At 44.3% G+C, this 15,221-nt stretch overlaps 1 protein-coding gene across 1 annotated transcript in view; it reads left to right on the plus strand.

Moving 5' to 3' along the window:
• The first annotated feature begins 11,567 nt into the window (after positions 1–11,567).
• The window catches only part of pdgfrl (platelet-derived growth factor receptor-like), a 52,510-nt gene continuing 48,856 nt past the window's right edge, over positions 11,568–15,221 (plus strand). The window contains exon 1 of the mRNA XM_034223200.1: positions 11,568–11,584. The gene's annotated coding sequence lies outside the window, so the exon portion shown is untranslated. The remainder of the gene's footprint in view (positions 11,585–15,221) is intronic.

Here is a 15,221-nt window from a genome sequence, read left to right on the forward strand (position 1 = left end):
TCTTCTCCTATCACTTCACTGACTCGTTCCACTGGAAGGAACATACACTGTGTGAGGAGGTTGCGGTGCACCACCCTCTCTCTCTCGCTGTCCTCCAATCGTATCACATACAGGTGTGTTGAATTGTTTCTTCACCACAATGTATGGACGTGCCTCCCATCTGTCTCCCAGTTTCTGCCGTCCCTCCACATGACATACTTTGACAAGGACTCTATCCCCCGGTATGAAGACTTGACCCTTTGCTTTTCTGTCATAGTGCTTTTTCTGTTGAGCCTTAGCATGCCGAGAGGTTTCATTAGCCTGTGCATATGCCTGTGACAGACTGTCGTACAGCATTTGGACATAATCACTTTATCCACGTGGCTCACTTGCGGTGGAAAGCCCCAAAATCAGGTCCACTGGGAGCCTAGAATGTCTCCCAAACATCAGGTAGTATGGTGTGTAACCCGTTGAATCATGCTGTGTGCAGTTATAGGCATGTGTCATTGCGTCAAGATGCTCATGCCAGCGGGGGTTTCAAGTGTTGGCTCCAAGGTCCCCAGCATGTTCATGAGGGTCCGGTTGAACCTTTCGGTGGTCCCGTTGCCTTGTGGGTGGTAAGGGGTGGTATGAGTCTTTGTGATGCCAGTGCACTTACACAGCTCCTTCACAACTGTACTTTCAAAGTTGCGCCCTTGGTCCGCATGCAGCTTCGCAGGGAACCCAAACCGGCAGAAGAAGTTTTTCCACAGTGTTTTAGCCACTGTAGAGGCCTTTTGGTCTTTTGTCGGGTAGGCCTGGGCGTAGCGGGAAAAGTGGTCTGTAACCACAAGCACATTTTCTATGCCACCTTTGGACTTCTCCAGAGTCAGAAAGTCCACACACACCAGCTCCATTGGGGCACTGCTGTGGATACTGACCAGGGGAGCCCTGGAGCCTGCAGTAGGGGTCTTCCGGATACAGCACCTTTCACACTGCTCACACCAAGCCTTGATTTCTTGAAACATTCTTGGCCAGTAGATTCTCTCCCTTATCATTTGCAACGTCCTCTCGAATCCTAAATGCCCTGAATCATCATGGAGAGCAGTCTTTACTGCTGTATGCAGTTTCTCTGGCAATACTAGTTGCTCCACTACTCCCCTTTGGCCATCCTGGATGTGGCGGTACATGATACCATCCCTAACCATTAACCTCCTCCACTCTTTTAAAAGAAGGCACACCTGCCCACCACCACTGACCCTCTCGCTGCGGCTTGGTTTCCGGTTCAAACTTTTGTAGTGCAAGACGGGGCCAATGACAGAGTCCTCCTTCTGCCCCACACGGATCTCCTGTTTTGTCATGGCAAGCAGGGATTCCGTCCCCACCTCCCTGTAGGGCTCACTTGACATGCCCGGCCCAAGGTCTTGTGAGTCAGGGTTCTCTGTGGCAGTGTTCTCATCAGGGGGCCCTCCTGGTTCTAGTGTGGGCTGTGTCTCCCCATGCACTCTCACATTGATCCCCACCCGCTGAGGACAGGTTTGTAGGACCTGTGTGACCTCCTGGTTTGACATACTGGAGAGGGCATCTGCATTTGCGTTACATTGTCCCCTCCGATACTGGATGTCAAAGTGAAATGTAGACAGCCGAGACACCCATCGCTGACCGGTAGCATCCAGCTTTGCAGAGGACATCACATATTTGAGGGGGTTGTTATCCGTCTGGACAGAGAATGGACGCCCATAGAGATGGTCGTAAAACTTGTCTGTCACTGCCCACTTCAGAGCAAGGAACTCCAGTTTGTGTGCAGGATACCTCGACTCGGCCGGGCTCAAGCCTCTGCTCGCATAGGCTATGACTCTCTCAGCTCCATCCTGGACTTGAACCAAGACAGCACCAAGCCCCTGTCCCGACGCATCGGTCTGAAGCACAAAAGGTAGGCTGTAATCCGGGTAACCCAGTACTGGAGCAGTCGTCAACTTTTGCTTCAGGGACTGAAAGGCTTCTTCACACTCTGTAGTCCACAAAAAGGGCAGCTCAGGACCCAAACTTGTCTTCCTTCCTCTTATTTTCTTCCTGGGGTCACCAGTTGTCAGGCGGTATAAAGGAGCAGCGATGCTCGAGTAGCCACCAACGTACCGCCTGTAATATCCAGCAAACCCTAAGAACTGCAACACTTCCTTCCTGTTTGTGGGCCTCACCCAGTCCCTGACTTTGCTGATCTTCTCTGGGTCTGTCCTGATCCCCTCCGCCGATACCAAGTGACCCAAGTACTGCACTTCCTTTCTCACAAGCTGGCACTTGGAAGGCTTTAACTTCAAGCCATGTTCATGAAGCCGATCAAACACCAGCTGCAACCTCTCCAGATGGTCATCAAAGGTTTTGGAGAAGATGATGAGGTCGTCAAGGTAGATCAAGAGGTGGGTGAAGTTCAGATCCCCAAAACAGCAGGTCATGAGCCTCTGGAAGGTGGACGGAGCATTCTGCAGTCCGAAGGGCATCCTGTTGGCCTCAAACATCCCCATGGGTGTGCTGAATGCTGTCTTGTGCTTGTCTTGTTCCGCTACCTCCACCTGCCAGTAACCAGATGTGAGGTCAAGTGTGGAAAAGTACTTTGCTTGCCCCAGAGCCTCCAGGGCCTCTTCTATTCTGGGCAGGGGAAATGCGTCTCTCGTGCTGTAGGAGTTTAGCTTTCTGTAGTCAATGCACAACCTTAATGACCCGTCTTTCTTAGTCACAATCACCACTGGGGACGCATATGGACTCTTACTAGGCCTGATGACTCCTGTCGCCTCCATCTCTATCAACAACTTCCGCACATCTTGCCACTGTGAAGGCGGAATCTTGCGATACGGGAGCCGGAAGGGCTTGGAATCAACCAGGGGAATGTCATGCTGCATTGTTTTTGTGTGGCCGTAGTCCATGGGATGCTTGGAGAAAACACCTATGTTCCTCTCGACAAGATCTCTAAGGAGGGAGCGCTGGTGTTCATTCTCAACTGCTGCTTCACTTAGGTCCACCCCACAACTCACCACTACCTGGTCCAGACTCTGGCAGACTTCCTGACTCCCATTATTGCGACATCCACTCAGCTTTTCGTCTGGAAATTCCACAACATTGTCCACCAGGAATACATTGGCCAGGTGAGTGTGTGGCTTAATAGTAATAGCATGTTGGGACAGGTTCATCACTCTGACCGGGGCGCAGCCTTTCTTTACATCAGCCAGGACTTTGGCAACCAAGAGGTCCTGGGGAAGCTGCAAGGAGGAGTTGCTTTCAATGAGGGCAGTATAAGTCTTTCTCCGTGGGCCCGTTTTGATCTCACACCTCAAGTCCTTCTCTTTTCCTGCGGGAATTCGAATCTTGCGCCCGGTATACACAGCAGGGCCCACCTTGTCATCTGTTGCCTCACGGTCGGTGCTGCCAATCTCCAGTAGAGCGGTGTACCACTCCGGGTGGTCTTCCTTGACTCGGTGAAGAAACTGCTGGCCGTAGGTTGCTTGGAGGTGACTCCTCGAGGCCCGAATGACATTCGTTCCCACAAGCAATGGAACAGAGGAGTGATAATCAGAATCAGGGACAACAAAAGCAGGCACAGTTTTGAACTCTTTTCCCAGCACTTTCAAGTCAATTTGCAGGACACCATAGTAGGACACACTTTGACCTGCTGCACCCTCTATGGGTACTTTAGAAGGCTGCAGCTTTTGGTTCTGCAAGGCAGGGTGGTTGCACCAATATCTGTGAGTAATACTGGTTACCTGAGAGCCAGAGTCGATGAGAGCTTTGCACTTCATTCCATTGACTTCAACCTCACCCTCGTTCCGTGGGCCTACTAAGGGGGTGCCCTCTTTTCCACCAATTGATTTTTTTACTTGCTTTGGAGGATCTTGCTGCCCGCCCATGGTTGCCCCGGTTACCATGGGCTCTAAGCATTTAAATGCTGAGCTGAGTTAGGCCTGTTCTCCTCCGCAGGGGTCATAGGCTGTCGTTGGTGTGCCCAGGCCGGATTGGGATCTGGGAGCACTGCTCTGCAGACACGGGCTGTATGTCCTTCCTTCCCACACCGGTAGCATACAAAACTTGAACTCTGGATTGCAGTTCTAGGGGGTGGCTGAACCCTTGGAGAAGGGATGCATACCGGTATCCGGTATTACCGAAATACCGGTTACTGGTGGCTATACCGTACCGAAATCAGATCCGGTTTCGATACTTCAAAAAAATAAATAATATTTTTTTTAATTTAATTTTAAAAGTGAGCCAGCCAATCAGATGGCGCGCCTTGCACCGGCTTTTGTGATAGGCTTGATTGCCTAGCAACGCTCGTCACCATCCTCCCGAACGTCTGAGCCGTTCGGTTAGCTGTCATTCTTACTAACTACTAGCTTGATGTCGGCACGGAAATCGAAAGTGTGGTTGCACATGACTGCCAGTTTGAATGGTGGGGTGTGTAACCACTGCAATACATTTATTTCAGGGAAAGGCGGCAACACATCAAACCTGTCAAAACATTTGCTGCTGTCGCATAAAATCAGAATAGGAGAATGTTCAGTCTTCAAGCCCCAAGGACAACCACTGTCTGCAGCCTCCCAGACTCCGACGCCTTCAACATCCCTACCCATGTTACCTACGGCTACGCTACAACCAGGTGAGTTTCCTTATGAGTGATCGACAATGCTAGCCAACCAAGCTAACTGACGGGGCAGAAACGCAAACAGAAGAGACAATTGAGTGGACAGCATAGGTGGAGAGATTAGCTACGGACGGAGACCTAGGTAGACAGGGAGAGAATAATAACTACACATGGACAGACTCGCACAACAACCAGAGTTTCCGTTATAATTTTTGTTTGCCGGTCAACATGTCCGTTAAAGTTTAAATCTTCCCTCATGTAAAACATAATAATGCCGCGGCAGCCGCGCTATACTTTGCCGCCACAACCCGTTGCCAAGTAACGCTTATTGTTTGTTTTGGTGTACTTTGATAAGCAGGCAGTCATATCATTAGCTAGAACTAGCTAGATCTGATGGATATAGACAAAAACACCTTCTCCATCGCTGCCCCCACCCTCTGGAACTCCCTTCCACAACACATCAGAGCCTGCACCCACCTTCACCTTCCACCTTCAAAACACTGACCAAAACACACCTCTTCAGACTGGCTTTTAATTTGTGAATTGTGTTGTGTTGCTGTTTTAATTCTATTATGATATATGTGTTGCTGTTTCAATAATTTTTTATTCTATTTTATCTCGTTTTATCACCACTGTAAAGCATCTTTGAGCACCTGAAAAAGTGCTTTGAAATTAAATGTATTTATTATTATTAAAATTAATGTTGGCTATTATCTTTCCATTTTGTTTGCAGCACCAGTAGTAACACCTATGTTGCCTGTGACGTCACCCTGGAGCATTGCCAGAAGGACCAAACTTCGACCAGAGAAGTTACACAGCATGAGGAGAAAGGTTACCAAGTATATAGTTAAAGACATGGCGCCCCTATGTACAATATCAAGCCCACACTTCAGAGAGATGCTTGACGAGTTTGACAACAGGTGGAAGGCACCCAACCGGGATACTTTGGCTAATACCTTGATTCCTTCATGGTATGATGAAGAAAAGTCAAAACTCATACGTGACATTGCCAGAAGCCAGTTTGTTGCCATAACCAGTGATGGTTGGACCAGTGTGGCCACAGATCATTTTCTGACGTTCACCGCACATTTCATTGTTGACTGGAAATTGTTGAGTCGAGTGCTTCGCACAAAAGCTGTATTTGTACCACAGACTGGAGAGAATGTGGCTGTAGAAATTGAGGACTGTTTGGCTGACTTTGGATTGAAGGATAAAGTGTCCATGATCACTGTCGACAATGCTGCCAACATGGAAGTTGCTGCTGAGAAGGCTGGTATAATGAAACTTGGGTGCTTTGCTCACACTCTAAACTTGGCGGCCTAGAAAGCAGTGGACAACCCAGAGGTGGCCAGGTGGAAAGGAAGAATACGCACTATCATTTCTTGGTTCAGGTCAATAAACATGGGGAAAGTAGTGCTCCGAGAAAAGCAAAAACTTCTAGGCCTACCAGATCACCTGCTAATCCTCGATGTTAAAACGAGATGGAACTCTACCCATGACATGATGGTGCGATTTCTTGAACAGTATCCAGCACTGCTCTCGGCATGTCAGGATGAGAAAAAGCCCAGAGAGTGAACGTTTGGCCAAGATTAGTGATGAGGACATTGGTAAGGCAGAAGAATTCTGTGCGGTCATGAAAATTCTTCTTTCCTGCACTGTTGCCATGAGTAAGGAGAAACAACCCACTGCCGGCCGGATCATTCCTATACTCAAGAAGTTGGAGAAGTGGATGACTATCAAGCCTAATGACTCAAGATTCACCAAGGAGATCAAATCATCTGTATCAAGCAGCTTGGCCAAGCGCTATCAGGTATTTTCAATTTAACAATATTGTCATCTTTTTAGTGAGATGTTCTGCTGGCTTAGTTGGTAAGGGCCCGGGGATTAGTAACATACTGCAGGCCAGCAGCTGGCGATTGGGTGTCTTTTCCCTGATGGGTTCAAATCTTAAAAAGAAAAAAAAAAAAGAATATGGATTTTCAAGCACATTGATGCAACTAGAAATATTTGTATCCGACTTCCAAAATAAAACACATTATTATTGATTATAGAATTCCCTTTGGCATGTCAAATCGTTCTAACAAATTCTGATATCAGTAGGGCATGAAAAACAATAACAAATAATCATTTATAAAAAATATCTAGATAAGTAACTTTGAATATTTAATTTGTTATCCCCTTATGTGTTTTCAGTCTGAGTCTGTCCGCCACTTTTTGGAGGAGGCTGCTGCTCTGGATCCTCGATTCAAGGGTACTGTGACTCATGATGATGCCGTCTGGGAGCGGCTGGCTGCCTTGGTCAAGAGAATTGGAACATGTGCCACTGCCATCCAGCAAGAACCGGCTGGTTGTGAAAGTGATTGTGCAGCAGGCAACAGTGAAGAACTAGAGGTACAGTATATGAAAGGGTTGACAGAAGCATTGGGGGGTCTGAGTATTCTCCATTTATATCCAAGTTCAGTGAAATTGCAATATTTGTAGAATTTGTCAGAGAAAATTATCATAATTATAAACATGATGAATTTATTAATGAAATATACAGGATTGGTAATTATTTACTTTTAAAGATAACAAATGTATTTTGTAAGGCTTTTACTATAGGCTACAAGCCAAGTCTTAGTTAAGATGTTCCTTCTTTTTATTTGTTGCAGAAACCAAGCAAAATAAGAAAATCTGGACTGGCAGAACTTTTCGAGGAAGAAGACGAGGTCTTGATTACCCACGTTGAAGCTCCATAATCGGACCATATGCGTGCCTTCAAGGAAGTGGAGAATTACCGTGCCACAAGGGGAATCACCAGTGATATGGACCCACTGATTTTTTGGCAAACCAATCAGTCTCGTTTCCCAATGCTGTGTCAACAAGAGAAATACGGTGTCCCACAATGGACAAAAAACAACAATTTGCTGCGCAACAGCAACGCCTAGTGGCCTGTCAAGGCTGTTACCTTACACAGACATGCTGATATTTTAGCCTTCAGAGAATTAATTAGACTTTGAAACAACATATTAAAAGTTGAAAGTATTACTGTATAATCAGGTCTGGATTGAGACACAATTTAGCAATCATTTCCCCAGGTTGTCCTTCTTCAAAGCCTGTTCTGTTTTTTAACCGGTTTGAACATTGAGACATTTTGTGCTGAACTAAATCAAGTTTCAAATCTTTCATTTCTTCCTCTGAGGCCACCTTTTTTTTCTTCTATTAACTGTAAGTCTTATTGAGCACCAGTGTTTCACACTAAGCCTATATACTCTTTCATGAGGTCACACACTGAGGCTGTAGGATGTTGGTGATTGGTTGAAATGTGCAGTGGTTTAAATGAATGTGGAACAAATTCAGAAGCTAGTCTCAACAGGAGTAATGTAACTGTACTGAAGCTATAGATTAACAGTGATGTGAAAGTAAATAGAAGTTATAGTGCCATGATGTAGTATCACTGCACAGACAAAATACTATAATGTATTTTCCAGTAGAATCGTGTTTAGTATTTTCTTTTTTTAAATTACAATGTGGTTGAATTTCAGTCCCAATTTTTATTGTAAATAAATGTATTAAAACAAATACCTTTCAAACTCATTTAAATTAAATCTGGTGGAAAGTATTTTGAATATAGCTGTTCTGCAAAGCTTTTCAATGTAAATTACGATGGCCGGCAGGTGCAAACACTGCACAACGGCCCAAAGCCCAAAACGCATACATAAGCAGGAAACAGCTGCAAATAATGAAATGAAAAACAAACAAACCCTAAAAACAAATACAACAGAAAAACGCTGCATTTACAGAAATTATGCAAACTAAATACAACACACAAACACCAAAAAACAAACGCAACAAAAAAACACTGCAAATACCAAAACGATATAGAGAGGCGAAGTCCCTCCCCTTCCGGGAGCCTCCATGGGACCTTATTTCGGAAAAATTATACATTGAAGTCAATGGAGAGAGAAAACTGATCTTTTGATCCTGTTTGAATTGTGCCACGAATTACACATATGATGTTTGTTGGAGCTATATATATCTCTTTATATTATTTAATAGTGTAACATTTATTTTCTTGCTGTTTATAGTGTTAATTATTATCATTTATTTATATGTATTCTGAGTTAGTGTCATAAGTTAGATAAGTAGTTTCTATGCTTTTATTTTGAAGGCATATTTTTGGCACTGTCTGGGTGATTAGAGCACCTGGTGTGGTTGTATATATTGGAGAAAGGTGGGTGGTGGGAGCCAGAGCACTAGTAGGCAAACGGTTTTTTACCAGGGTGTTTCAAGCCACACAAGGGAAAGCCATAGGAAAGGCTTAAGGAAAGAGATATAGGAAATCTGTTCATTGTATTTTGTTATAGGAATAAAATGCACAACGGAGAATCTTGTCTGGACCTGGATCATTGCCCTGCATAAGATCCGCTAACTAGTGCCTCAGCGGCTGTATTATTTTAAGTTAATTATCTGTTTTAGTTCTATATGATTTTGGCCGCTACAATGTTTGTCAATCTTAAACAATCATTTCCATGTCGTGCATTGCAGCAGTACTTCAATGACTCGCCAGCAACAGGCGGCCACTTTCACCAGTCTGCTGATGTCATGTGCGCGTTCATGTCATAGACTGTATATATAAATGGACGTAGTGTCCGTGACGTCACCCATAGGATTCTGCAGAGTTGCCGAGAAGCCCTTAGTAGGCGGAGTCGGCCACTAACGGCTCGACTGTGACGTCAGAGTCTAATCCCGCCTGCTCCAAATGGGCTAGTTGCACAAGATGGCGTCTATCAATTTCCGGCGGCTGGGTGTGCGGTTGTAAACTTTCGGTCTACAGTAGAGCGGTAGAGGGAAGAGCGATAGATAGCATATAGATAGCGAGAGAGATAGCGTATAGATATTATATAGACACTATTTTACACTCGATGTCTCCAAGACCTACCGAAGGTTAACATCAGTGATGTACATCGGCTGGTACAAGCGGCAGGCTCAGCCCCGAGGAGCAAAAGAGAAAAGGGGTTCAAGATGTAGCTACATATCCAGCTACGTCGACAATTATGAAGGTAAATGACAAACAACGCTGTAGTTACTGGCTAACTTTTGTCAATGAAAACTCATCTCTTTCGACTCCACTTCGAGCGTTAGAACTATTAACGAAGCACTTTTATACTAATAAAGGACTGGCTTACCTAAAGCCAGTTGAGTAGCACTTGAAATGTTTGGCTCTATGAAACCTGATGTACTTATATGATTCTGTTTTCTTCAAGGTTGTGTCTTCCTGGTCGAATGTACTTATTGTAAGTCGCTTTGGATAAAAGCGTCAGCTAAATGCAATGTAATGTAATGTAATGATACAGTGTAAATCGTTTTAATGATGTACTATTACGTTTTTTTGGATAACATGAATGATATCCAATTCCCCACAGTTTCAAACAAAGATCTACCTTCAGGGAGAGTGAGCATCAGGGCTAGCTGTTACAGGTCCATGAGAAAGCATGAAAAGCCTCACGATCTCAGAGTAGGGAGGAAAATAAAAAGTGTTAATCGGTTAAAAGCCTCAATCAGGTTCATGTTCTGGGGTTTTGATGTGGCAGGAGTAGGTAACCTGTGATTTAGGATTCAAATTCAGCTAGCTGACGTGTTGCAACAGATTACATAGTGACACGGGGTTAACATGTATAATATTATAATTTTAGACTTCTTGGAAGTTCTGTTAGTAGCCTACATTCAAGCGCACAGCACAACATTTTAATTGTCTGGTATTTGTAACAATATTCCCTAAAAGGCACAATCACCACGAACACGGCTAAAGGGTCAAGTACAGTAACTACAACTAACTAACGTTGTAGCCTCTATGGTTGTAGCCTAGCAGAGTGGACAAGTTGCTGTTAGCTGACAGTGAGGCATGTACATGTCCATCAAAGTGACCACGCCCTAATTTATGCAAAAGCTTTAAGGCTTAATATTAATTAAACAGATGAGTTGAGAAAAAATTCACCCCCCACACAGTAGTCATGAAGGGGGAATCTAACTATACAGAGAATATGGTTTTTTTAACCACGATGTAAACATGTTTATTTCTGCTGTAAAGTTGGGCATTTTAACATGGGGGTCTATGGAAATTGCTCCCTTCTGCAGCCTGCTCCTACTGGCCACTAGATGAACTGCAGTGTGTGGCACTTCCGTATTGGCGTCCCGGCTCTTCCCCAGAGTTTGCCGCTTGGTTCATGTGTATTGGAGGAGGTGCTCTGTAAGGAAGTCTGAAGGAAGGGGCGGATTCTTTTCGGCTGTGTACTTTCAAATTTTAGTGCACTCGAGCCGGTTTCTGAAACGTACCTACCCCACCTTTAAAGCGAAGAAGATGTCATAACTGATTTATTCCCTCCAATAAATATAAGAGATTGCTAAAAAATAAATTAACTTTTACAAGATGCCTGTGTGCTTTGTAGGTTGTAATCACAACAGTAATCATACCTCTTGCTCGTTCTATCGCTTCCCGTCTGATGAAAGTACCAGGAGTCGCTGGATCAAACATATCAGGTAATATACATGTTGTGCATGGAACAAATTCAAGTTAGCTACCTAGCTAGTAGCGAGCACGTTAGTTAGCATTACATTACTTAGCCTTGTCATTTTTATTAGCCTTAACATGAAGTAAACCAAAATGTTAAACAGTAAGAGTAGTCATGATGGTAAGTATTTCGTATTTCGTGAAACATTTGAAGAGTAGCCTACTGCCCCCCTCCACCGGGTGCTAAGGGGGCAGTAGGTGCTAGGCTAACGCTACGTGGACGTGTTTCATTGTGATGATAGTGAGGGTGAGTCAATCTGTTTGTTGGCAAGACAGTAGTTGAGTGATTACTGAGAGAAAATTATTCAAAGAGATAATTATTCAAAGTTTTTTAAAGTGTTGTTACTGACCTTTTTCTCTTTTATTTTCTTTACCTCACCTGTAACTCTGCTGAGACCTTGAGGAACATGCACACTGGACTGACCTGCTCTGGTAACCTGATTTCCACTGTACGTATTTGGTTATGGTATATTATTTATATACATCAAAGGCACAATGCACCCCCCAGAGCTGCACCCCACATAGACACACATGTATTGAGTGTGATATTTTTGCATAGGTCACGTGCAGTGGCAGCTGGTGGAAAATATTTTTGGTGGGGCTGTTGATAAAGTGAGTAAACACATTTTTCTTGGGAGAAATTACCCCTTAAATGAGGACTTCTGGTGATGTAATGGCGCGTTTCCAGTGCAGCGCGGAGCTCGCTTTAATGCTGCGTTCAGACCGGACGCGATGCGAATATTCGCTTCGCTCTAAACGCTCCTATCGCATCGCTCTAGTCCAGGGGTGCCCAACCTTTTTTGAACCGAGAGCTACTTTTAAAGTTGCTAGTCTGCCGAGATCTACCAGTCCAAATAGAGAGGCGTAGCCATTACTGACAGCCTACTACCAGGTAAATACACACTTCTACTTGTATAAAACTGACCTTTGTACGATGAATACTTCATAAAACACTGCAGATCCTTTATCTTACCTCTTTCTAATCTACACACATACAAGTATTGAACTGAAGTTACACAACAGTGTTGTTATAAGTGGGTAATGTATTCAAGAAACATTGAACAGTGCTGCCACATATGACACAGGAAAAAAAGAAAAGACTCTGAACCCTTTCTTTGCCATTATATAAAAATAGTGTTGCTACAAAAGTATAAATGAGGCTTACCAATAAGACAACTCAGATCTGAAGCTACACAGGAATCTGCTGCAACAGTGCAATACAAAAGACAACATTAATAGAATCAAACCCTTTTTTGTTGCATTTTAGTAGATTATAAAAATAAATGCCTTTAAAATAGGATGCAAGCAACACTAGTTTCTTAACCTGAATTGATAATAGACTATAATCAATTTAAGTTTGCATTCTTATACCATTTTGTACAATAATTATAATGAATAAGTTCAAACAAACTCAAACTTACAGCTGATTAATAACGGTATCTAACTTGAGTTTTTATCATATCAAAAACCTGTTGAAATGCTTCTGTTATTTTTATTACGCATCGGCAGCCTCCAGGAATGCTTCTTTCACAACTTCGCCGTCTTTGAAAGACTTCATGTGTTTCGCAAGAACGTGACTGACACGATAAGATGCTATGGTAGCAGCCTTGCTCTTGTTGTCGGGCCTGGTGAAAATGGACTGCTGTGCATTTAGCTCTCCTTTCAGGCCACTCCCCTTTTGGGAGCGTAGGGTAGAATTAGGAGGGAATTCCGTCTCGTAGCGTTTGTGCACTGTTTTGAAATGCCGCTCCTAAATTACCCTTCTTCGATAAAGCCACGCTCGTATTGCAGATGAGACAGATGCACTTTGAATTGGAATAGATACAAAAATAATTATCCTCCCACTCGGAGTGAAAATTATATATGTTTTGCTTCTGCCATAATTGCGGTCTTGTGTGTGTGCGGACTGTCACTCCTGTTGACACGGACAACGTTAGCGAACTAGTGCACTGCCCACTGCTCACCAGCCACGCCCCGACACATGGGGTCACGCCGGCCAATCACAAAGCTTTGATGCGTTCAAGTGCATTATTCTGGCACAGGAAGATTATGTTGCAGGACATTAACGATAAAACAAGCTCAACCTTGACAAGACTGAGCTGCTCTTCCTCCCGGGAAAAGATTGTCCCACTCTTGACCTAACAATCAACATCGGCACCTCAGTTGTTTCCCCGACTCAGACTGCAAGGAATCTGGGTGTGACCCTAGATAACAACCTGTCCTTCACTGCAAACATCGCTGCTACAACCCGTTGCTGCAGATACACGCTTTACAACATCAGGAAGATACGTCCCCAGCTGACTCAGAAAGCGACTCAGGTTCTGGTCCAGGCTCTCGTCATCTCACGCCTAGACTACTGCAACTCCCTCCTGGCTGGTCTACCTGCATGTGCCATCCGACCTCTGCAGCTCATCCAGAATGCAGCGGCTCGTCTGGTCTTCAACCTTCCTAAATTCTCCCACACCACTCCGCTCCTCCGCTCCCTTCACTGGCTTCCGGTAACTGCTAGAATCCACTTCAAGACACTGGTACTTGCTTACCGTGCTGCGAATGGATCTGGCCCTTCCTACATCCAGGACATGGTTAAACCGTACACCCCAGCGCGTGCACTACGCTCTGCATCAGCCAAACGACTCGTTGCGCCCTCGCTGCGAGGGGGACCCAAGTTCCCATCAGCAAAAACACGTGGGTTTGCTATCCTGGCTCCAAGATGGTGGAATGAGCTCCCCATTGACATCAGGACAGCAGATAGCTTGCACATCTTCCGGCGCAGACTGAAAACTCATCTCTTTCGACTCCACTTCGAGCGATAGAACTATTAACAAAGCACTTATATACTAATAAAGGACTGGCTTATCTAAAGCCAGTTGAGTAGCACTTGAAATGTTTGGCTCTATGAAACCTGATGTACTTATATGATTCTGTTTTCTTCAAGGTTGTGTCTTCCTGGTCGAATGTACTTATTGTAAGTCGCTTTGGATAAAAGCGTCAGCTAAATGCAATGTAATGTAATGTAATGTAATGTAATGTAATGTAATAAACTGTGTGCACAGCGCAGCAGCATGTCTGTGAGGTCCCGCCCCCACACGCAGATGAGAGAGAGATCTCTTTTTAAATATATTGAAAGTTAGAAACGGAGATGGTTCGATAAAACGTGCAAGATAACGTTTATGTAGCATTTCTTTATTGTCGAAATGATGACATTTCATAACGGGATAAAATCAAAGTGAATGGCCTGCTGCTGCTGAAGGCATGGAGCAAATATAACTGTCCTTTGGCTAATTTATAAAGTAAACCTAGCATCTCACTAGCAGTGGCAACTGCAATCAGTTACAGCTGCCCTAAGTCTGTAGCCAAGTCTAATAACACCAGTGTACACGTTGCTGTGTCAATACAGATATTTATTTGTTAATTATTTGTCTTTACTAGTCATACACCTGGTTTATCGTAGCAAGCAGTGGAAACTCCCCTCAAGAAGCGACAATTGCCAAGGGCGTTGCAACCCTCACTCGCCAATATTTCATCATAAATATAGCACGTTTGTTTATTTTAGCAAACCATGCTCCAAGTAAAATTGAATAGAAATGATAATGTATAATCTTTTTGAAAAATAGAGATCGCACATCAGTCCTGTGTACAGATCAGTTCGATAAAGTCATGCCTAAACAGCGACATTTTACACGATAAATACGGGTTTAAATAGCAGCATTTGCCACAGAAGGCGAGTGGCAGCTACCGTAAACCTTCTTCTACGTTACTCTGGCATCTTGTGGCAACTCCCATTGAGCAGCGGCAGATGCCTCGGCAAGTTGTGGCATCAGTGGCATATGCCGGAAGTACTTGCCACAGATACCACAGAGTAGTGGCATCTGTGGCATATGCCGGAAGTACTTGCCACAGATGCCACGGAGTAGTGGCCTCTGTGGCAGATGCCGGAAGTACTTGCCTACTGATTTTTTTTGCCATGTTTGGATTCTGGGGTGGCTTGTGTGGTGACCACCTTTAATACACTGGGTTACATAATCCACACATGGAACTAGAGTTGGGAGTATTGTTTCCACACGGACATGTATATGTGGTTGTCTA

The sequence above is a fragment of the Gymnodraco acuticeps genome, unplaced genomic scaffold, assembly GCF_902827175.1.
Source record: "Gymnodraco acuticeps unplaced genomic scaffold, fGymAcu1.1, whole genome shotgun sequence".
Lineage (NCBI taxonomy): Eukaryota > Metazoa > Chordata > Actinopteri > Perciformes > Bathydraconidae > Gymnodraco > Gymnodraco acuticeps.